We start from the raw sequence: 25,388 nt of genomic DNA, 5'->3' as shown, positions 1-25,388 counted from the left end.
GACTCCACAACAGGCACATCTATAAAAGTCTCATAAACCATTGACACACTTTCTTAAAACTTGATGGCCTCACACGATGAAGCTCAACAGAACCCTTGTGTAAATGCTGAGCAGGTGTTTGCTGTTCTTGAAGCCAGAAGTAGTCCAATTTCCATTGACTGAAATTGGTTTATTTATGACACTTGCAGTGTCCCGGGATCATGGGATCCCCTTTTGGGACCTTCTGACAAGCAAAGTCCATGGGGAAGCCAGATTCACTTCACAACCGTGTTATTAATTTAACAACTGCAGCAGGGGTGAAATGCTCCCGGTTCAGACCGATTCGCCCGATCCAGTAGTGATGGCGGTGGGTGGTTCGGAGAACCGGTAGCAAAAATCCCTGTGCCCCCCCCCCACCATGCCCAGCTGAGTCGCACGATCATCAGAGGCTTTTTTTAAAAAACTTTTAAAAGCATTTTTTCTACAACCTCTTCCGAAAAAAAACTGCTTTTAAAAGTAAAAAAAAAAAAGTCTCTGATGATCGCGCAGCTCAGCTGGGATCCTCAGAGGCTTTTCAAAGCATTTTTTTCTGCAACCTCTTGGCCGAAGAGATGGTAAAAAAAAAATGCTTTGAAAAGTCTCTGACGATCCCGGCTGAGTTGCCTGATCGGCAGAGGCTTTTCAAAGCATTAGAAAAAATGCTTTGGAAAAAGTTAAAAAAAAAAAGTTGGCCACCTCCACCCAGTCACATTACCCCACCACCACCAAGCCACGCCCACAGAACCGGTAGTAACACATTTTACATTTCACCCCTGAACTGCAGGGATCATGAACTTAACAACTGTGGCAAGAAAGGTTGTAAAATGGGTCAAGACTCACGTAACAACTGACTTGCAACAGAAGTTTTGGGCTCAATTGAAGTCATAAGGACTACCTACGTGATGTTGAATTTCTCATGCCTAGGGCTTACTACCTAATCGAAACTAATCGAGGAGAAAAAAAAAAGTTGAATTTCTCATGCCTAGGGCTTACTACCTAATCGAAACTAATCGAGGAGAGAAGCAACTTAGAACTAAGGAGAAATTTCTCAACAGTGAGAACAATTAAACCAGCGGAATGGTTTGCTTTCAGAAGTTGTGGGTGCTCCATCATGCGTGCCAGTGGTGGATATCTAATCAGTTTTACCACTGGTTCGCCCACACGCGCACCGAACTTGCGCTTTGTGCAAGTGCATTGAGAAAAAAAACCAGCTGAGGCATGGCAATCCCCTCTGCCGCGCCTTACAGCTGACCAAAATACAAATGAAATAAAGGTAGGTATAGCAAGGGGGCGGGGCGGGGAGGGCCCAACTGACATTCAGAGCGAACCGGTTCACTCTCCTATGAAGATTTCCACTACCGGCTCTCTCGAACCGGGGAGAACTGGTAGCAACCCACCACTGATGCGCGCGGCGGCCAGCTGATTTTCTCTTTCTCACCTGGCTCCAGGGCTTCGCTAGGAGTCTCTGGAGGCTGGGGACAGCAAAAAAATGTCACTTCCTGTCCAACCAGAAGTTGGGAAATGGGCTGTTTCTGGCCTCCGGAGGGCCTCCGGAGGGGTGGGGAAGGCTGTTTTTGCCCTCCCCAGAATCCAGAGCCAGGTGAGAGAGAAAAAAAGGGCCTACCGGGCCATTGTGTGCCAGGAGCTGGGGGAGGGGTTGTACGCGCATGCATGGGGGTGGGGCACATAGAATTATGGGTGTGGGCATGCATGTGCACGACACCCCCGCTCCCTCCTGGCACACGATGGCAAAAAGGTTAGCCATCACTGATATAGGGTTTCCTGCTTAAGCAGAAGGTTGGAGTAGAAGAACTCCAAGGTCCATTCTGTTATCTCTGTTGGCCTGAAGCTGTAGGATATAAGAGTACAATGTTTTTCTGTTCTCTGAAAAAATACCCTGGCTATGCGTAGACTTCAAAATACAGACCAAAGACTCATGTCTCTATGTTTTGAAACAACATTCTTGGAAGAAGTACTGTATTATTTCCCCAAACTAAATGGCAGTTTACTCGCCTTGCTAATTAAGTAGTAATCAGTGTCATGCTCACATCTAATCATTGGCTGCTCACACCTTTTTGCAGAGAATGATGGGATCACAGCGAAGGCACTGATAAAACTATAATTATGCCAAAGAGGACAGATGGTTGAGATACAAATACCCCAATCCAGTCATTTCTAACGGCTCCAGAGCTCTGAAGGTACAGATGGAGCGATTCAGTTCACAGAGACTTTCTGTTCCGTCTCTAAATGGTTTGAGAGCAGACTTACAGAAGGACATAATGCGTGAGCTTTCACAATGCAGTCTCTGAAAAAATGAGTTTCATGAGCCCAAAGACAGAGCCCTTTATGCGGTGGCCCCAAATTCTTAACTTATAGGATAACATCAGGAAGATTATGATGACTCCAGTGGTGGGTTTCAAAATTTTTTACTACTGGTTCTGTGGGCATGGCTTGGTGGGCATGGAAGGGGAAGGTTACTGCAAAATCCCCATTTCCTCCCGATCAGCTGGGACTTGGGAGATAGAGAATAGATGGGGGCGGAGCCAGTCAGCATTTTTACTACCGGTTCTCCAAACTACTCAAAATTTCCGCTACCAGTTCTCCAGAACCGGTCAGAACCTGCTGAAACCCACCTCTGGATGACTCGTCTATTCAAGTTACCCATAGAAAATGTAGAATTTTGACTGATTTGAAGTAAAATCCATGACTGTAACTCACTTCTCCAACTGTGGTCTTATTATAAACAAGTTGTGGGTTCACAAGTTTGAAACCCAACAAACTTCCATAACCATTCAGCACATTGCCAAAGCAAAATAACAACAAAGAACTCGCTTAGGAATTCAGCCTAAAAAATGTGTATGTATGAATCCACATTGTATATCGGACATTAATACGATTGAGCGGGTCCAGAGGTACTTCACGAGAAAAGTACTCCACTCCTCTACTCTCAATAGAATCCCTTATGCCACTAGGCTTCAAATTTTGGGCTTCGACAATCAGGAACTGCGCCGCCTGCGGTCTGATCTAAACATAGTACACAAAATTGTTTGCTACGATGTCTTACCTGTCAATGACTTCTTCAGCTTCAACCTCAATAATACACGGGTAAACAATCTATACAAACTCAAGGTAAACTGCTCCAAACTCGATTGCAGAAAATACAACTTCAGCAACCGAGTGGTCAACGCCTGGAATGCTTTACCCAACTCTGTTGTTACATCCTCAAACCCCACAGCTTCAACCTTAAATTGTCTATCGTGGACCTCACCCCATTCCTAAGAGGTCTGTAAAGGGGACATGCATAAGCGCACCAGCATGTCTACCAGTGGTGAAATCCAATTTTTTTTACTACCGGTTCTATGGGCATGGCTTGGTGGGCGTCGTATGGCTTGATGGAAGTGGCTTGGTGGGAGTGGCAGGGGAAGGATACTGCAAAATCTCCATTCCCACCCCACTCCTGGGGAAAGGATACTGCAAAATCCCCATTCCCTCCCCACTCCAGGGGGAAGGATATTGCAAAGTCTCCATTCCCTCCCGACTCTGGGACCAGCCAGAGGTGGTATTTGCCGGTTCTCCATACTACTCAAAATTTCCGCTCCCGGTTCTCCAGAACCTGTCAGAACCTGCTGGATTTCACCCCTGCTGGATTTCACCTACTGTCCCTGTCCTACTGTCCCCATTTATTTGTATTCATTTCCTTCCATCATGTCCATGTTCGTATTTATACCTGCGATCTTGTACATGTTTGACAAACTAATAAATAAATAAAATGAAAACTATCCACAATTGAATTTCAAAACTACCTAGATTTTCACCAGTTTTACAGGCAATGCCAATTTTTCCAGGCTTTCTTTATAAAACGCTTTTCTAAGATGTTGGGATTTTATGTCCCAAGCCCATTCTGTCCCCATAGTACGATCTTTGTTGGCATGTGGTAAAAATACACTGTATTTTTAAAATAGTCTCTCCAGGAACATCAAGGAACTTTGATGCCTCCTTTCTCTTCTTCTTCTTCTTCTTGCTATTTTTGCTTCTTGCAAGGATTCAAAATTGCCTTGCAAAGCAGGACAACTTGTTTCTTTCACATAAAATTGAGGCCATAAAGGCAGCTTGACTTCTATGAATATATATACGTTGTCTTTCCAGCCCCGTACTTTTTTCTTTCCTAGCAAGGATTTATTTTTAAATAAAATACGCGGATGCTGAGACGATCAGACAGTACAAATGAAATGGCACTAGCTCTGGCAATTTCGCCCAGCAGTAAGGCAGATTGTTCTTTATTTACTTGTTATGATCTCTCACCCACATGGCCCCACTCTATGAAGCTAGTGGTAGGAGATGTTCTCTATTCTTATTCAGCACCCATTCTTTGTTAGCGTTTCTGGAATGCTAAGAAATTATGACATCGTGCTTTGGCATCCCGCGGAGATTTTTTTCCCATTATCATTTGACCTAGACACTTGCTTTGTTGGAGAAAGAAAAGAAAAATAATTCTCTGTAATATCTATTGATCTATATCTATGTATCATCTATCTATTCTATCATCTAATTTATCATCTCTCTCTCCCCCTGTGTGTCCGTCCATAGCTCTATCCCTATCCCTCTATCCATCCATCCATCCACCCACCCATCTATCTGTCTGTCTGTCTGTCTGTCTATCCCTATCATCTATGTCTGTCTGTCTGTCTGTCTGTCTGTCTCTCTCTCTCTCTCTCATCTATCTATCTATCCCTATCAACTATATCTGTCTATCTATCTATCTATCTATCTATCTATCTATCTATCTATCTATCTATCCCTATCATCTATATCTGTCTGTCTGTCTGTCTGTCTGTCTATCATCTATCTATCATCTATCTCTCCCTATCATCTCTCCCTATCATCTATATCTGTCTGTCTGTCTGTCTGTCTATCTATCTATCTATCTATCTATCTATCTATCTATCTATCTATCACACCTATTCTTGTGATTTCTTTGAAAATGAACTCCAACTGCTCCTCTCTCCAGGGCTACTATCTCTGTCTGAAAAAGTGAAGGCAAACTGGGATCACCCTCTACTTGTTGTTGTTTTAAATCTCATCTTGCACAACGTATAAAAATATTTGTATAACCCTACCGTGCATAGTTTACCAACAGATTCTATTTCCTTCTACCTGTTTATATTCTCCCACCTTCCCACACTATTTTCTTTTATTTCGATCCCTTCTCATTTTTCCTAGAGTTCTTCTGATACCTTGACATCATGAATTACACTGCTGATATAAAAAAAAATAACTAAGTTATTAAATTAGATGCAGCGGATGAAATGGACTATTGTTATAAAAAGTTAAATGCCAGATACATCACAGATCTACTTAAATATGTTGCCTCCGACACATCAAACCAAACGTCCAATCCAGCCAGATCTCTCTGTCTGGCTTCTATGTAGCTGAATCATCTATACATTTGGGCAATGGGAAAGCTTCCCCACCCCAACACTTACCCCATAAGATTTCACTACTATCAAAACAGGAAAAAAGACACCCCCCCATCTTTTCCTCCGTTCCCCCCCCCCCCATCACTTTGCCTCTGAAGCTGAGACGAAGAGAAATTCTGGACACATATTATTTAGAACATTAAAGGTCATTTTTGTCACTCTGAATTGTGCCCAGGAAGTACATTCCTTGCAAGTCAGATATTATGTGAATTTGTTTAATGATCGCACAGGGCATCTCTCTGCTTTCATTCCAGACTGTTTGTGCTTTCCAAAGAGCCTTCAAATAGCCCAATATGGGAACATATTGCAAATCAACCAGATTAACGAAATGAAGGCATACTTCAAGGTGGTCAAAGTTGATTACCAATTTGTTCCCACAATTTATAAAAATACAACTCTTCCTGCCCCCAATGAATTCTGTTGTAATCATCTGTATGGCTGCATCCCGATACCTGTTGAGTAGTATTAAGCTAGGCCGTTGGCAGAAATAATTGTAACTTATTTGTGCATTTCTGGCCTGTAACAAGCGAACAAAAAAACCCCTCTCACAGTTAATTGTTTAACAGTGGCATCAACAAAATGACTGTACCCTGTTCAACATTATATAACTACAGGGAGTCCTCACTTAACAATGATAATTGGGTCTGGAAACTCTGTCATTAAGCGATGGAGTTGTAAGTAAAAATATAGATGTATCTGATCATATTTTTACTTACCACTCCATCGCTTAATAACAGAGCATCGGATCATAAGGGATGCGGTGGCTCAGTGGCTAAGACACTGAGCTTGTCGATCAGAAAGGTCGGCAGTTCGGCGGTTCGAATCCCTAGCACCACGTAACGGGGTGAGCTCCCATGACTTGTCCCAGCTTCTGCCAATTTAGCAGTTCGAAAGCACGTAAAAAATGCAAGTAGAAAAATAGGGACCACCTTTGGTGGGAAGTTAACAGCACTCTGTGCGCCTTCGGCGTTGAGTCATGCTGGCCACATGACCATGGAGATGTCTTCGGACAGCATTGGCTCTTTGGCTTAGAAACGGAGATGAGCACCGCCCCCTAGAGTCGGGAACAACTAGCACATATGTGCGGGAGAAACTTTACCTTTACTATCTGATCATGCTGCTTAAGGATGGTAGTTCCACCTGTTTCAGTTATCATCTTTAAGTGAGTCATTAAGTGAGGGCCTCATATGACCATGACATGAGACTTCCTGCCAGCTTCCTATGGGTGACATGATAGCAGTGTTCCAATATCTCAGGGGCTGCCACAAAGAAGAGGGAGTCAAGCTATTCCCCAAAGCACCTGAAGGAAGGACAAGAAGCAATGAGTGGAAACTGATCGAGGAGAGAAGCAACCTAGAACTAAGGAGAAATTCCTGACAGTTAGAACAATTGATCAATGGAACAGCTTGCCTCCAGAAGTTGTGAATGCTCCAACACTGGAAGTTTTTAAGAAGATGTTGGGTAACCATTTGTCTGAAATGGTGTAGGGTTTCCTGCCTAAACGGGGGGTTGGACTAGAAGACCTCCAAGCTCCCTTCCAATTCTGTTATTCTATTCTATTCCCCATTAACATTGTTTGCTGTAAGTGGTCAGGGAAGATTAGACTTAGATTTCGAATAACTTTATTTTATTTATTTATTTATTTATTTATTTATTTATTTATTTATTTATTTATTTATTTATTTATTTATTTATTTATTTATTCGTTCTTATTTCTATACTGCCCTTCTCCAAATAGGACTCAGGGCAGTGAACAGCCAAAGTAAAAAACAGAACATACAAAATTTAAAAGCAGTTTAAAATAATTAAATATTTTGGCCGTAAATTAAAACAACCCAATTTAAAATCAATTTAAAATTTAACTCAAGCCAGCCCAGCTAGTTGAAATAAATGGGTTTTCAGGGCCCGACGAAAAATCCGGAAGTCTGTTATTGTACGTATCTCTGGGGGGAGGTTGTCACTTTGAATGTACACTAATTGGCATACATTAAAATGAAATTTCATTGCCTCCAGCCCTCAAAGGGTCTCCACCTCCAATATACACTACATAAACATGAGAAAAATATAAACAAACAAACAAACAAATACCCACATATATTATATGACACAGAGAAACAACACAGTCTAGTTCAGATGTATACATGTACAAGGCGAGAAAAACGAATTTTGCAACGTTTACCAGACGGAGGTCATAGGGAACAAAGCTGTTACAGAATCTGGTAGTCCTGCTAGAAATAGAAAGTTGCAAATCGTAAACACTGCACAGGATGATGGGATGCTGCAATGGCCATAAGTATGAGGACTGGATGTAACTGCACCTTGTAGATTCAAAGGGTTGCTGAGCAATGGTTGTTAAATGAGGAGCACCTGTAAATAAAGAAAGCTTCTGGTAATCCAACACAAATTTTTATATGAAAGGAGTAGGAATTCCACTGAGTTGTCATGCTGAAAGCTTGAATTTTAACGATGCTATTTTTGAACCAAGCCTGAATGATGGATTTAAGACAGCTAGTAAAAAAAAAACAAAATACATCTTACTGACCTCAAATCTAACCACCCAAGGTTGAGATGTGCAAACCTGAAATCCAGCACTTTGGTAAAACACAGCAAAGATAATACAATCAGAGGCAAAATTTCACTAAATGTATCTTCCTTGTGGCATGTTATCAATATGGTATTACACATCCATAATTCACACAAAGGGGAAGGATGAAACTGAAAATAATGAACCAGAAAAGGAAATTTCACGCTAACAGTAATTTTAAGATATTGCTCCAAACAAAAAGAACCCAAACACATTGCTTCCAAGTTAGAAACAAGATATAAGACGTTATAATCCAAAATAAAAGTACACTGAAAATAATTTAGAATACTCCTTTATGTCACAAAGCAAGAAGGCTACCACATCTGTTTTCACCTTACAGATAGTTTATTATCTGGTGGAAAACTGGCCCTGGATACAGTGGTGAAATTCAAATTTTTTTACTACCGGTTTTGTGGGTGTGGATTGGTGGGTGTGGTATGGCTTGGTGGACATGGCTTGGTGGGCGTGGCAAGGGAAGGATACTGCAAAATCTCCCTTCCCTCCCCACTCCTGGGGGAAGGATATTGCAAAATCTCCATTCCCTCCCCATTCTGGGACCAGCCAGAGGTGGTATTTGCCAGTTCTCCGAACTACTCAAAATTTCCACTACCGGTTCTCTAGAACCTGTCAGAACCTACTGGATTTCACCCCTGCCTGGATATAAGGTAAATTTTATAACCCAAGCTTGAGATAATTCCCAGAAGGCCAGAGTGGAAAAACAACAGAAGTTGAAGTGTCCAAGTCACAGCCTCATCTACCTGTAAATGAATTTTGACTACTTGCCAGCAAATGAGATTTAGAGGCAGGGCAGTCTAAGCAAAAAATATTGGTTTTCAGTAGAAATAATGTAACACCAAAGGAATGAGAAAGAGCATTAAAAGCTGTTCTAGTGCCATATTGCACTTAGAGATTTAATGCAGGAAATGCCAAAACTTCATCTAACCATGACTGCCAATTAAGATATCAATTTAAGTACACAAGCTGTATCTTTCTTTCTTTCTTTCTTTCTTTCTTTCTTTCTTTCTTTCTTTCTTTCTTTCTTTCTTTCTTTCTTTCTTCTTCCTTCCTTCCTTTCTCTCCTTCTCTCCTTCACTATATCTATCTATCTCTATCTATCTATCTTTCTATTTATCTATCTATCTATCTATCTATCTATCTATCTATCTATCATCTATCTATCTCTCTATTTCTATCTATCATCTATCTATCTATCATCTATCTTTCTATCTTTCTATTTCTATCTATCATCTATCTATCTATCTATCTATCTATCTATCTATCTATCATCTATCTATCTATCTCTATATCATCTACTGCCTTTATTATTTTGATAAAAGACTCAAATAGCTAACATATCTAATACTTCACTCTCCTTCTATTTTCCCCAACAACAACAACAACCCAGGAGCAATTGGTCCAAAGTCACCTAGCCAGCTTTTCTTTCTAGCCTGGTGCCTTAACCACTAGATCAAACACTACACCAACATTTTACAGCAATGGCGTTCTTGTGGGCTAATGCAGTAATGGCCAGGAAACTGCCTGAGGGTCTTTGCATTCAAAAATTAAGGGGAGGGAAAGGGTACAGCGAGCATTACAATATTTCAATATTTCAAAGTCTAGCTTTTCAGCATCAGATTTAATTGGTCTCTCTTCTTGTCTTTTTACATGCCTCCCAAAATTATATGTTAGGAGAATACTCACATTTTGTTGATCATATTTCCCAAAAACCCTATAAGTATGTTTGGTGATGCAGTGGTTAGAATGCAGCATTGCAGGCTAATTCTGCTGATTGCTGACTGCCAGCAGTTTGATTCTCATTGGCTCAAGGTTGACTTAACCTTCCATCCTTCCAAGGTTGCTAAAATGGGGGCCCGGATTGTTGGGGGAAAGAGGCTGACTCTGTAAACTGCTTAGAGAGTGCCGTAAAGCACTGTGAAGCAGTATGTAAGTCTAAGTGCTATTGCTATTGCTAATATGTATATTCAAATACCTGCTTTCTGTGTAGGCTCTATTAAGTTCATCTTCCAACTTGCAACCTGTGAGGATAGTCATCTACTACAGCTCAAGCAGATGACAGTCAGCACCATGGAGAGTGCTATTTGCCAATAAAGTTTCAGACTGCAGTTAGTTGATAAACACTGATCCGATCGATATATTTTACTGTATGTTGTACCAGAAACTATACAATGGAGTAGCTCATGGTCACTGTTAGAAGTGAACTATGGCCCACTCTTGACTTAGAATTGGGAATCAGGAAAGCACACTGACCTACAGATAAGAAAACATTCAATGGAGCTTTAATTAAAACAGGAATCTTTTACATGTCTATCTTGTGGATTAAATCACTTTAAGCATATGACACTTTGCCCAACATGGAAAGCTTCTGCCTATAGCCTTGTTGTCCAATTACACAGGGTGTTTATGTCCGCTCAGTTGTACCCTAAGCAGATCCTGAAAGAAACCTGGAGTGGATTTTTGTAGCAAGAACAGTCTAGATGGAGACCCAGAGAAGATTCAGTCAGAGCCCATTATTTTACACCTCATTGTACTGTTTTACTGCGGGGTTATTAAATGGATGCTTTAAGGGTTTCTTCTCAGGCGTCTTGCTTTTGCAAATCTCTCTCTCTCTCTCTCTCTCTCTCTCTCTCTCTCTCTCTCTCTCTCTCTCTCTCTCTCTCTCTCTCTCTCTCTCTCTCTCTCTCTCTCTCTCTCTCTCCCCTCCCTCCCTTCATCTCCCTTTCCCTCTCCTTCTCCCTCTCCCTCTCCTTCCCTCCCTCCTTACCCCTCCCTCCCCTTGTGACTTTATTAGTGGCATACAAAAGGCCCCAAAGTTAGACAAAATATTTTTCTAGAGAGCAACACCATGGACCATAGATTCATTTGATTTCTGTAATTCATCATTAAATTCTTTTTGTGAAGGATGTTAGCCGAGAGGATTTTGTTAAGAAACCTTGAAGATAACTTCATTTTGTCGACAGAGCCAAGTCTGTACAGTGAGAGGCAGACCCTACTCTTCATCCTTCATAATCTTCCTTGTTTATCTGTGTCTTTCCTGATAATCATGGATGATTGATGGCTATCTCTCATGAATTATTGGCTACTATTCTTGCACCATCCATTCCAGAGAACATGGCTTTCATCAGCAGATCTCATATCTCATGGATTTTCCTATTTGGTCATGCAGTAGAGCTCAGTGGATCTCTAAGAGCTACTGAAGATCACATGGCCTTTATGAAATTTCAGAAGGTTTCTATGTGCGCTGAAACAGCAGCTCTCCCTGAGTGAGACATAGGTAGCAGCATCTGCTAACAGTAATCTGTCTAGTATTAATGCCTTACCGTACAAGCAATCTCCTTCTGACATATATTACTTTATTCTACCAGATGGGGTACTCATTTGCCACTTCAAAGCTACTGATGTGTATTGAACCCATGAGTTTTGTTCCCCATTGTCCATCACAAACCCAAGGAAGGCATGGAGGGGACTTCTGTAATTGCCAAAATCTGGGGGAGGTTTTGGAAGCATTATAATCATTTATATATGTTAATATTCATGGAATTTGGTAAGCAGCATGGTGGCTTATGTGGTTAGGATGTTGGGTTGGAACATATTATCATATGTGGTGGAGGTGCCCCAAGGTAAAAAAATTCTGGTGTAAAATTAAGAGATGGTTGGAAGAAATTATATTACAAAAGATAGAATTTAAACTGGAGCTGTTCCTATTAGGAATAATAGACCCCAAAACAGAGAAAGATTTGCAATATATAATAGTGCACATATTAACAGTGGCTAGGATTACCTTTTCACAATGGTGGAAACAGTTTAACCTACCAGCAAAGGAAATAGTGGTTAGAAAAAATTCTTGAATGCGCAGAAATGGATAAAATGACTATGAAAATAAAGGAAAGAGAAAGTTCGGATTATTATAAAGTGTGGAATAAAATGTACGAGTGGCTAGAAAACAGAAACCAAAATAAGAAATAGGAAACTTAATTCAATATCGATTAAATAAAAACCAAAGGCTAACTATTGTTAATGTTAAATTACTGACTATGTAAATAAGTATAATGTAAATATATGTATATAGTGTGGTGGTAAGAGTTATCAAAGTTGTTATAAAAGATAGAAAGATAAAGTAGAAGAGTTGAATATAAAAGCAAAATATACATGCCGATGCAGAAGGCTGTAAAAATAGTATATATTGTTTTTTTAAAAAAGGATGTTGGGTTGGAGATTAGCAAGCTTGCGTTCAAGACTGAGTGCTATCATGGGGCGGGGTGAGCTCCCGTCCTTTGCTCTAGCTCCTGCCAGGGACATGAAAGGAACCCCAAACTGGGCATCCCCGGGCAACGGTGATGTCACTGGCTAATCCTTTTTCATCCCAGAAACACTTCAGTGCTTCCAACATGAGTGTGATGTGATGCATGGAACTTGGGAAGGTTTAAAAAAAAAAATGAGGAAAGCTAATTTTTATGCATAACATTTGGTTAGCTCTTCTGGCCAATCTTTAGAGCAAATTTATAGATCCATATTCACAAGTCCAAGTAAGCACCAAGTAAGACGAATAAAAGACATTTACAGATATTGGAACATGGAATTCATGGTATGGATCACTGCCTGGATACAGCATGGGTAAAACTACTAAGTGTTTCAAAGTTCATTTGCAGGGATGTTCTCTTGGAAGGAAAATAGCAAAACCAAACTGAACCACCCATGAATAATCCACTGAGACAGTTGTTGCAAATGTTACTTCCACCTTCAGCCTTTCTATTTTCACAGAATACAGGCTGAATATAGAATGTTAAATAATAGATACTTAGGCACTAAAATGGAATGTTGCTTCTTCCCTTGCCTCCATTGCATAAGCTCTTCTGTTTCCTGCTCTCCTCCGACTCTTAAGAATCCAGAACAAGGGTCAGCAACCCGCAGCTCTGGAGCCGCATGTGGCTCTTTCATCCCTCTGCTGTGGCTCCCTGTTGCTGGTCGGCTCCACAATTGATAAGACTTTCAGTTAGGACAGGTAGAGGAAAAAGGATGCCGTGCTAGGAGGAGACTCTATGGTGGGGGAACCAGACTTCTGGTCAGCAGAGGAAAAAGGACGCTGCGCTAGGAGGAAACTATGATGTGGGAACTGGACTTCCGGTCGGCTCCAGAATTGAACGGGGGCTTCCGGTTAGAACCTTTGTAGCTCTTTGAGTGTTTAAGGTTGCTGACCCCTGATCCAGAACTATGGAATCAACACTTATTCTCTCTCTTTTGCTGATACTTTCAGTATTTATGGAGTACATAATCTTATTTTCTTCTTGAAAAACCAGCTAGGTGTAATATGAAAATACTTGCTTATCTGGATAACAGGATGAGGTGTGGGGATATCAGGCTCCAAAAATTAAGAAAGACATGTCAGAGTTCTTCTAAGTAGTTTCCTTTATTCTTCCTCACCTATAGACAGAATCTTGCCAAAATAAAGCAGACTACAGGCACTATTAAGCATATACTCTGAGAACTATCAGGGTGGAGCAACTTATCCAGTGGTGGGATTCAAATAATTTAACAACCGGTTCTCTGCCCTAATGAGTGGCTGGGTGGGCGTGGCCATGGTAGGCGTGGCCAGGCAGCACTTGGTCTCCTGCACTCCCCTGGGAGCAAAAATGGGCCGGGGGGGACACACCACACCCGCACCCCATTTTGGGCCTAGTAGGCCTCGCTGCAGCCTCCTGGGAGTGAAAAACAGGCCACGGGGTGGGGGGGCTGCACTGCCCCCCCCACCCCATTTTGGGCCTAGGAGGCTTCCCTGAAGTCTCCTGGGAGCAAAAATGGGCCGTGGAGGGCACGCCGCACCCCGCTGCACCCCGTTTTGGGCCTAATAGGCCTCCCTGCACTTACCTGGGGGCCAAAAAGGGGTGCGTGAGGACTCCTGGAAGGAGAGGGGCCGGGCCAGCTAGCAATTTAACTACCGATTTCTCTGTTTCTCCTGCCCAAACTATTTAACTTCACTGTCTTTTGCTCCTCTGGAATGCAATCCTCTCCTCCTGGGAAATCTGGACTACATCCTACCACAGGGGCAAAATGATGTGACACGCACACTCAAAATGGCCAGAGCTGGTAGTATGATGCTGTAACTCTGCTTTTGTCATTCTAGTGAAAGCAGCAAGGACACCCCAGAGGACATCCCCTGTATTCTAGCATTACTCACGAGACATTGTACATCTAAAAAAAGAGAGATCATTTATGAGGGGGGGGGAAAGAGGTCACCCCTTCCCTCAAAATAAAAAAACAAAACAAAACAAAACACATTGCTGGAAACATTTCAAAACAGTTCCACAAGCATTTAATGCTAGTTGCAAAGATTCTTCATGGCTGTAAAACCCCAGAATAGTCTATAATTACACACATTGTGCCCACTATGGAAAATTGATACTTACATGGTCCGCTGCATCCTGTATCTTGCCAATGCAGTCTAAATGCAGATCAAACATTCCCACTAGACTGACTACAGACATCATTCCAGAGAGAGGCACTTAAAGCATGAAAAAGTTCTTTAAAAAGCATCTAAGAATGCCTTCCCTTTAACTTAAGCACAACCTAATTCTTTGTCGATTTGCTCTACAACTAGACCATTAATAATAATAAAAAAAGAAAAGAAAAGAAAAAGAGATTGAGGTCCGTACGCTGCAGAGTTGCACATATATCAAGAGTTTTTGGGAAAGTGAAGTTTCCCAATGTTGACCAAAGGATCACAGCCTAGCCCACTTATTTTAAATCCAGAGGGATGTGAGTACAATAACCCACCCATCCATGATGATAATTCTCTGGAGGCAAAGCTAGAAAAACTACCAGCCACAAAACGCATTGGAGAAGCTATTCTCTGCAACGCTCTCTTGAAATACAAGGAAATCAGAAAGAATACAGAAAGAAATACAGAAAGAAGAAATCGAAGTTCAGTTCCAGAGCATGAGAGCAGCACATGATATGAACTTAACTGATGGCTGAATGAAGGAAGTCAAATTTCTCATGATTAAGGGACTACTCATGAGAAGATATTAGAAAGTAAACCACTGAGGGTTCGCTGATGAATTTCAGGCAGGGCTCTATGAACCCTACTCATTTTTAAAGAAGCGGATTGCTAGGTGAATAACCTATTCTAACACGCCTGTTTGCAGTATTTCTGGCCTATGCACTTACTTAGTGTCCTTCGGTAGGATTTTGGCTCAGATGGACTTTTGTAGCAGCCTTTCCCTTCCTGTTGTCTGTTTCGATTCATTCTGGAGTTCCCATACTGGTGCCTGATTGGTTTTCCCTGTAAATGAGCCACAGTGGCACAGTGGTTAGAGTGCAGTACTGCGGCTACTTCTGCTGACTGCTGGCTGCCTACAATTTGGCAATTCAGATCTCACCAAGCTCAAGAGTGACTCGGCCTTCCATCCTTCCGAGGTGGGTAAAATGAGGACCCTAATTGTTGTGGGCAAGATGCTGACTCTGTAAACTGCTTAGAAAGGGCTGTAAAAGCACTGTAAAGTGGTATATAAGACTATTGTTATTGCTATTATAAGTGCTGATATTATTGCTGATATAAGTGCTATTGTTATTGCTAAATAATCACAAATGTCCACTTGCTAAATAACCACAAATGTCCATCCATCCTTTAGATCTTACATTGAGGTACATGAGTAGTACATCCTTTAGATCAGACATGTGCAACCTTTTGGCTTGTATGGGCCACATTGGGTGAAGAGGCATTGTCTTTGGCTGCATCTAAAATATATAATAAAGTTAATGTAAACAAATATACACATAATGATGTTACGTTTATGCTCTTCTGAGGATGCATTACAAGCAGTCCAGGATCGTATATAGCCCATAGGCCCCAAGTTGGATGCATCTGCTTTAGGTCCTACATTCAGGACTAGTGTTAAGTCTGGAACCTTGAGTGAATCTGTGATTGAAGCAGATGTATCCTTCACTATTGGTCTTGTCTTCTGCATGTTCTTTGAGTTATAGTTCAACAATATCTGGAAGAGCACAGGTTTCCCATTGTTGATTCAGCAGGGAGAAAAGCTTTAATGGTGGGCTTCACACCTGATAAACTGTTGGGAAATGAAACTTCTCTGTTGGCATTTGGTGGAAAGGGAGAGACAAAAAACAAAAACCAAGGTAAGAACATGCACATGAGAAATATTGTCCTGAGAACTACCGAGTTCAGTTTGAGGGCTCTAAATGTGATCTTGTTAGTTAGTTGTTGTCAGTTGTGAAGTTGTGTCCGACCCATCATGACCCCATGGACAACTTTCCTCCAGGCCTTCCTGTCCTCTACCATCCCCTGGAGTCCATTTAAGCTCACACAGACTGCTTCAGTGACTCCATCCAGCCACCTCGTTTTCTGTCGTCCCCTTCTTCTTTTGCCCTCAATCATTCGCAGCATTAGGCTCTTCTCCAGTGAGTCCTTCTTTCTCATTAGATGGCCAAAGCATTTGAGTTTCCTCTTCAGGATCTGGCCTTCTCAAGAGCAGTCAGGGTTGATCTCCTCTAGGACTGACCAGTTTGATCGCCTTGCAGTCCAAGGGACTCGCAGGAATCTTTTCCAGCACCAGAGTTCAAAGGCCTCAATGCTTTGACACTCAGCCTTCCTTATGATGTTGGCTAATTTAGGACAGTTTAGCTTGTTTAGGACAAAAATGTAGAGCAGAAGCACTGCAAAAGAAAAAAAAAAGCAGTGGGAGATGTGCAGAAGCTAGAGAAAGAAAAAGAAGCAATTACAGTAACTGATCAGCTATCTATTTGCTGTCTGACAGTTTGTCTATGCCTGAAATGAATGACAGATAAATACCTTTCCATTTTTTTTTGATGGTTTAATTAACCAAGTAAGTTGGGCACTGGGAATTGAGACTTCTTACTAGCATATGCTCTCAAAGAGCTTGGAATGTCTTTATCATATAATATAATAGATTATATTATATAGGGGGTTGAGGATCTAGAATAGAATAGAATAACAGAGTTGGAAGGGACCTTGGAGGTCTTCTAGTCCAACCCCCTGCTCAGGCAGGAAACCCTATACCACTTCAGACAAATGGTTATCCAACCTCTTCTTAAAAACTTCCAGTGTTGGAGCATTCACAACTTCTGGAGACAAGTTGTTCCACTGATCAATTGTTCTAACTGTCAGCAAATTTCTCCTTAGTTCTAGGTTGCTTCTCTCCTTGATTGGTTTCCACCCATTGCTTCTTGTCCTGCCGTCAGGTGCTTTGGAGAATAGCTTGTCTCCCTCCTCTTTGTGGCAACCCCTGAGATATTGGAAGACTGCTATCATGTCTCCCCTGGTCCTTCTTTTCATTAAACTAGACACACCCAGTTCCTGCAACCGTTCTTCATATGTTTTAGCCTCCAGTCCCCTAATCATCTTTGTTGCTCTTCTCTGCACTCTTTCTAGAGTTTCAACATCCTTTTTTTTCTGATACCTTTGTGATATGATATCTTATCATACAATCTAATTTCTCATGGTGATGGATCCATTTCTGATGGAAGGAGACCATTTGGAGAGGCAATCAGGAAAGGTCCTTAGTTCTTTCTGGTGGTGCAGCTGTTTCTGAAATAAGACAGGGATAGTAAATTAGCCTGGAAAGAAAAGGTAGGATGAAGAATCTTTTCAGGAGCTTTGGGAGAGAGTGAGAGAGCAAAAGAAGGGATTCTAAAAAAAAAAAAAAAAAAAAAGAGTAGGATTCTCCAGAAATATGACAGGTCTCTCAACATCCCTATTTGTGGATTAGAGGAATTGGGGCATAATTTTCCAGAATTGCTCAGGAGGGAATAAAAAATTCTCAGTCACTTTTCTTGGTGGTGAGGTCTTGGTCATTGAAAGTGGCAGTGACATAATTGCTTTCCTTTCCTCCATTTTTTACCCCTTCTTGGCTCTTTTTTTTTTCCTAATGAGTGTATCTGTATTTCATAAAAAAAAAAACCTATAAATTGTCTGAAGAAATTCTGTTTTGATGAACTTCTTTCTGATCTTTTGCTCTCTGCTGGTCTATTTGTCTCTGAAGACACTCAACCGAAGCTTTTATTGCTCTAATTGGAGCCAGATAGAAAATTCTGAAGTATATATTATTTTTTTTTCAGAAAAATTTCTGATCTTTTTCTTGTTCAAGAATACCCATTCACCCACCAATAGATGTCAATTTGCATTTGTTTTCCAGAAGGTTGAGTAATTTTGGAGACCATTATTATTTCCATTATTTGATTACCATATTTACCCAGGGGTGGGATTCTACCAGTTCAGACCGGTTCGGGCGAACTGGTAGCTCCAATGATCAGCTGGGCCCCTGCGCTTTACTTACCTTTATCTTTGCAGCTGATTAGTGCGGCAGAGCGGATTCCATAGCTTTGGAATCCATATTAGGCTGGAAACTTCCATGCTGCCACCTTCTCATGTGTAGGAAAGTAGGAGGGGGAATTTAGTAGAGGGGTTGTCTTTAGACATAATAGCATTCTTCCTGTCGGTCAAGGTCAGGCCGATCCTGCATCTGGAGAAGGAGTGGTTGGAGTGAGGTCTCGAGATGGGACAGATGGTGATTGGAGCATGTGATTGACTGAGGAGTGAGGAGATGTTTTGGGGGGTTTTGATTTACTGAGGGAAAACCCAACCCTCCCAGATTCGATTTTCCCAGATGTGCCAGTCTACCTATCCTAGTAAATAGAACTTTGAAAATGCTTGCTTCAGAGTTTTTACTTGGAGCTGGGGAGTTTTCTGGAATGCTGATACCTAGCACTAACACTTAAGGTGATTTTTCATTAAACTGCGCACACCTGCGCAGCACACAATCACCGAACCGGTTGTTAAACCGGAAGGATCCCACCACTGCATTTACCTACAGACTGAATTTCCACGTGAGGCTTGAATATAGCTTGTTCGATAAACCATAGGACTGAGGTGTAATTTCTGCATTTCATCTACTGTAAGTACATTACGCAATGTGCTTTTCACAAAACCAAACCAGCCACATTGTGTACATTACGAGACTCTGATCACATCACACAGAACGCCCGAAAGCGTACTAGATCAGAAACACTGTGAAGGCTGCAAAAAATCCTGACTTGGATGCCAGCCCAATTGCTGCTGATAACATTTGCAATGGTAATTCTAATAACATTAGAGTCAGACAAAGGACAATCTTTGTAGCTCAGGGTTGAAATGAGGGGTCCTTAGTGCTCTCTGAACTTGACTGTTTTCTTGCAGACTTCATTTCCCAAACTAGGTAACATCACCAGTGCACCAAGGATCTCTCAATGTTAGAGACACTGTATAAAGTGTTTAGGGAAGTGGTGGCTCAGTGGCTAAGATGCTGAGCTTGTCGATTGAAAGGTCGGCAGTTCAGCGGTTCGAATCCCTAGTGCCGCGTAACAGGGTGAGCTCCCGTGACTTGTCCCAGCTTCTGTCAACCTAGCAGTTCGAAAGCACGTAAAAAATGCAAGTAGAAAAATAGGGACCACCTTTGGTGGGAAGATAACAGCGTTCCGTGCGCCTTTGGCGTTGAGTCATGCCGGCCACATGACCACGGAGACGTCCTCAGACAACTCTGGCTCTTCGGCTTTGAAACGGAGATGAGCACCGCCCCCTAGAGTCGGGAAAGACTAGCACATATGTGCGAGGGGAACCTTTACCTTTTACCTTATATGAAGTGTTTGGAGATGCTTCTTCAAAAAGTGAATAATTTAAGATAGACCAAAGTATTTGAGGCTCAATGGAAGAATGCTTCCATTTCATTTGAGATGCCCCTACTGCAACCACTATTATTTCAAGGCACAGCACTTTTCAATAGGATCTGCTCCATACCTTTTTTACTGATCAGCATTTTTTTTTTTTAATTTGATTTATATGCCGCCCTTCTCCAGAGACTCAGGGCGGCTTACAATGTGCTCAGCAATTTAATTAATTCTGCATCTATACCTCTCTTTTATGTTTGTTCTAATACTCCAGGTGCCTTGCAACGCTAACAGTGCAAATGATACATCAAAGGGAAATTAATACCACTGAAATAAAAACTTACATTAAAATTAGCTTTTAAACTAATAATTAAGCCCCTAAAAATATGATGGGGCAAGTCAAGGAGTATTTGCAAACTGTGAATGTGTGTTCTTTTGGGAGAGAATGCTAACCTACCCAGAACAATCTTCACATCATAGATCTGGGGTACCTCTTTTTCTTACTAACAGCATCTTAGTCTTGTCTGCATTTAATTTTAGCTTCTTATCCTTCCTCCAGTCTGTTTTTTTCAGATTAGACAGCATTCAAGGATATCATTTCTTTCGTTTGACTCAGAAGGAGAGAAGCAGCAGAGTTGGCCTCCCACCCCAAAAACTCCAGGACCTCTTGTATTGGTTAAAACATCAAAGGAGAAATAGAACCCTGGAGAATACTTTGAGGAATGAATAGTATTACTCAAAATCCAGCATGAAAGGGATGGATGAAAGGGCTGGAACCACCGCAAAAGCAGGTTTCCAGTGCCCAGTTCAGCCAGATGGCTTAAAAAGATACCATGTTGGTGATGCAGCTAGTCCTTGACTTACAACAGTTCATTTAGTGACTGTCCAAAGTTATAATGGCACTGGGGAAAAGAAAGTGACTTATGACCATTTTTCACACTGATGACCATTGCAGCATCTCCATGGTCAGTGTTTTTTACATTCGGACGTTTGACCACTGACTCTTATTTATGACAGTTGCAGTGTCCTGGATTCCTGTAAATTACCTTTTGAGACCTTCGGATAAGCAAAGACAATGGGGAAGCCACATTCGCTTAACAACCGCGTTGCCAATTTAACAACTGCAGTGATTCACTGAACAAACGTGGCAAGAAAAATCGCAAGATGGGGCAAAACTCACCAAACAAATTTCTCACTTAGCAACATAAATGTTGGGCTCAATTGTGGTCGTAAGTTGAGGACTACCTGTACTGAAAGCTAATGAGAATTTCGACAGAACGATCAGGGTCACACTTCTCCATCTAGATCAGTGGTTCCCAACGTGGGGCACAGGCCCTACACGGGGGCAATTTGATTTTTTTTTTGAAAAGATTTTTTATTTTTAAACAAACATACATAAAACCATCTTCAATTGCAAACCGTGTGTCGGTTGGTTAAAAGTCTTTTGTGCATCATTCACCAAATTCATAGCTTACAATTTACAATTTAGCTAGATTCTTGTATCATCGACCTAATATATATCTATATATTGTTATCCTCATTAATCATTTATTTGACTATGACTATCTCTTCCCTCGTATCATTCAAAGTATTCTAAGATTTGAGTTAATTTTTATTATAACTTTCATTTCGTCCTCTTAAATCTATCCAGTAGTCATACATCTATATATTTCACATAGTTCTACAATTCTTGTATTGTGAAAATCTCTACCATATTTCCATATACTTTTATCTAACCATTGATAGAATAGGTCCCATATCTTATAATATTGTTTATCTTCTTGTTCTCTAATTTCAAATGTCAATTTGCTCATTTCAGCACATTCGGCAATTTGATTTTTAATGGGGGCAATTCAAAAATGTGTGGGTCTAGACTCTAGACTTTAGATCTTAGCAACACCTTTGAATATATGCATAGACAAGATTTGAAGAATTATATGTCATGGGGGGAGGGGCAATCAGGATATTAGAGATGCTTAGGTGGGGCATCGCCAAAAAAAGGTTGGGAACCACTGATCTAGATCCTGGCATATGTAACCTATGATCCTAGGATAAACCTTGGTAGGTGACCAATGCAACAACAAAGTTGTTGTTGTTAGTTGCAAAGTCGTGTCCGACCCATCGCAACCCCACAGACAAGGTTCCTCCAGGCCTTCCTGTCCTCTACCATCCCCCGGAGTCCATTTAAGCTCATGCCAACTGTTCAATGACTCCATCTAGCCACCTCGTTCTCTGTCGTCCCCTTCTTCTTTTGCCTTCAATCGTTCCCAGTATTAGGCTCTTCTCCAGTGAGTTCTTCCTTCTCATTTGGTGGTCAAAGTATTTGAGTTTCATCTTCAGGATCTGGCCTTCTAAAGAGCAGTCAGGGTTGAACTCCTCTAGGACTGACCAGTTTGATCACCTTGCAGTTTAAGTACCATATTTTAGATGAAAGCTCAACTGAAATAGATCCATAAAAATCAGATCCAGATGCATCTGGAATCATGAGGGCATTCACTTTGTAAATCACCTCATCTAAGAGTGGAATATTTGAAGCTGACTTCTAATTATCAAGTTCTTCAGGATCAAGGGACAGTTTTCCAATAATGGTCTTGTAACTGTATTCTATTAAGCAGTAACATCCTGTGCTGAAAGAGTTATTAGTCACCTCTCTTAACCATGAAGCCAATCCCAACTTGACTGATTTAATTAGCCAAGAAAGGCAAGGATTTAGGAAGCAGCTGGTGGTCATCATCTCTTCATGAACCTGTTGAGATTGACAAGTCAACAGATTAGGGGACTGGAGGCTAAAACATATGAAGAATGGTTGCAGGAACTGGGTATGTCGAGTTTGATGAAAAGAAGGACTAGGGGAGACAGGATAGCTGTGTTCCAATATATCAGGGGCTGCCACAAAGAAGAGGGAGTCAAGCTGTTCTCCAAAACACTTGAGGATAGGACAAGAAGCAATGGGTGGAAACCAATCAAGGAGAAAAGCAACTTAGAACTAAGGAGAAATTTCCTGACAGTTAAAACAATTAACCAGTGGAACAATTTGCCCCCAGAAGTTGTAAATGCTCCAACACTGGAAGTTTGAAAGAAGATGTTGGATAACAATTTGTCTGAAGTAGTGTAGGGTTTCCTGCCTAAGCAGGGGGTTGGACCAAGTCCCTTCCAACTCTGTTATTCTATTCTATTCTATTCTATTCTATTCTATTCTATTCTATTCTATTCTATTCTATTCTATTCTATTCTATTCTATTCTATTCTATTCTATTCTATTCTATTCTATTCCATTCCATTCCATTCCATTCTATTCTATTCTATTCTATTCTCTATGAGCTGAAAAGTAATCAACAAGGTTATCTCCCTAGGATTACACACTGTATGACTGTAATCTTGTTGCTGGTATCCTTACGATTTATATTGATATTGTTTCCTGATTGCTTATTTGTACCCTATGACTATCATTAAGTGTTGTACCTTATGATTCTTGATGAACGTATCTTTTCTTTTATGTACACTGAGAGCATATGCACCAAAGACAAATTCCTTGTGTGTCCAATCACACTTGGCCAATAAAAATTCTATTCTATTCTATTCTATTCTATTCTATTCTATTCTATTCTATTCTATTCTATTCTATTCTATTCTATTCTATTCTATTCTATTCTATTCTATTCTATTCTATTCTATCCTATCCTATCCTATCCTATCCTAAACTATCCTATCCTATCCTATTTGTCCCATATGAACAACTTTCAGTGAATCTGATATATTTCAAGAAACTGCAGATATGCCTCAGTTCTTTCATCTGTCAGCTTCTGGTTTTATTTTTTGCCTGCTCAATGCTTGGCTATCTGGCTTTCTAATTCAGTCATCAATTAATTAAGTTTGCAAAGATTTTCGTTGTCAGAAGAGAATGTAACTGCCTCTTTTCTTGCACGCCCAGCCAACGATTTCTCTCGGCCTTGGTTATAATCGCCCTGTTGAGGCTGATTCTGTTTGATCTTCTCATTGTAATGCAGTCAAAAGAAATGAGTCCAGCAAACAGCCTTCCTTAGAATTAAACAGTTTCTCTAATGTGATTACAAATAACTGGTAACGTTTGTAAGAGCGCTATACACACACACACACACACACACACACACGTGTGTGTGTGTGTGTGTGTGTGTGTGTGTGTGTGTATAGTTAATATTTCGGGTTTCTTCCCGTGTAATTGTGGATATATCCCTAAAAGGGTAGAAGCGACATTTCGGCAGAATCCCATAAGTAAACACATACTGGGACTCCCAACCAATCAGAATGAAAAGGTGGAGCCATCCCAGAATACCAGCACCAGATTTGAAATACCAACGTCAGTTAGTGCAAAATGACTGCTGACATAAGCCTGATGATGGCAGATGGGATTCTGCCGAAACGTCGCTTCTACCCTTTTAGGGATATATCCACAATTACACGGGAAGAAACCCGAAATATTAACTATACACACATACATACCCGTGAAAACTTACAGATATATATATATCTATCTTTAGCCAGGTAAACCAAGATGTTATGCAGCCCAAGTGCTTGGTTTACGTAGGTAGAACCTGGCTAAAGAGAAAGACACATAAAACCTACGAAAAAGAAAGAAAAACATATATATGCCAGAACTTGAGGTATGGAGATTCCAGATTTGATGTGAAAAGGGGCCTCTCTTTTAACATTCATATTTCTCTTCACCTTTTCTTTCTTACATTAAGGGTGGAGTTAGTGGAGCTAGTGGGTGCATATATTAGCTAGGAAGCCGGAGAAGAATTTGATCGCAGAAGCCATTCCTGTGAGTCTTCATTTCCAGTGAGTGAGCATTATTCCAATTTCTGCTTTCTCATGGGGGATGTTTTTCAGCTCATCCAAGAATAATATGGTATGTGTGGGATTCATTAGCCAAGTCCCATGGGATGTCAGGATCAGTGAGGTGTGAAAAAGTTCCGCTGAAAATGAAAGTGCTTTCTTTTACTTTCTAAAGGAGAAGAAAATGTTGAAGAAGCCCTAGTGTGGTTTCTCCAACATTTTTTGCACTTCATGATCAGAAGGAGACCAAGGAACATGTTTCTGGGGTTCCAAAAAAGAAAAAAAAAGAAAAAAAAAAGAATCTATCTGAAATCCAGCTGGAGCAAATTTGGATGTTTGGCTTGAGGTCCACTCCCCTGTGGAATCCTCATTAGCAGGAATCAGGTCTCGTTAGGATTGATCATTTTCTCTCTCTCTCTCTCTCTCTCTTTTTTAAAAAAAGCAAGATGGAAGAGGTGTTGTATGGTTACATAGCCCTATCAGGAAATATTGCAGTGCAAACATTTATTCTACAGTGAACCTGATTCTACTGTAAACCTTCTGGGCTTTTTAAAAAAATTAAAGATGGTTTGGTCATCTCCTTGATCCAATCTGATCATATTTTTTTTAATTGAAAAGTCAGCAGTAAATAGAATAGAAGAATAGAATATAATAGAAATAGAAATAGAAATAGAAATAGAAATAGAATAGAATAGAATAGAATAGAATAGAATAGAATAGAATAGAATAGAATAGAATAGAATAGAATAGAATAGAATAGAATAGAATTCTTTATTGGCCAAGTGTGATTAGACACACAA

This window comes from Pantherophis guttatus, chromosome 13 (genome assembly GCF_059756535.1).
Source record: "Pantherophis guttatus breed Tessera chromosome 13, ASM5975653v1, whole genome shotgun sequence".
Classification (NCBI taxonomy): Eukaryota; Metazoa; Chordata; class Lepidosauria; order Squamata; family Colubridae; genus Pantherophis; species Pantherophis guttatus.
This window is presented reverse-complemented; position numbering follows the sequence as displayed.